Source organism: Crocuta crocuta, unplaced genomic scaffold (assembly GCF_008692635.1).
Source record: "Crocuta crocuta isolate KB4526 unplaced genomic scaffold, BGI_CrCroc_1.0 scaffold5536, whole genome shotgun sequence".
Lineage (NCBI taxonomy): Eukaryota > Metazoa > Chordata > Mammalia > Carnivora > Hyaenidae > Crocuta > Crocuta crocuta.
Genome location: NW_027532499.1, coordinates 23315 through 23642, shown reverse-complemented (window position 1 = coordinate 23642; position 328 = coordinate 23315).

Below are 328 nucleotides of genomic sequence, written 5' to 3'. Positions count from 1 at the left end.
AGCTCAGGCAGACGGCAGAGGGATTACCACAGAGGAAAGCAGGGACGTAGGCATAGGAGAAGGACGTGGGGGTCAGGGGAATGAGTGACCCAGAAGACAAGCATGTGACAAGTCCTGTGGAGAGGCGGGGCTGCCGAGTAGCGTACGGGACGCCAAGTACGTAACGGGAAGAAGGGCCGTGATGTAGGCGGAGCGTAAGGGCGTACCGTGAACGTGCGGGGAGCGAGACGTGTGTGAGGGCGTGACAAAGAAGATCCAGCTTGAAGGAGGGGTGGGCTCGGGCGTAAGACAGAGGCGGGGCCCTGTGAGGGCGGGGGCGCGGGGCCCC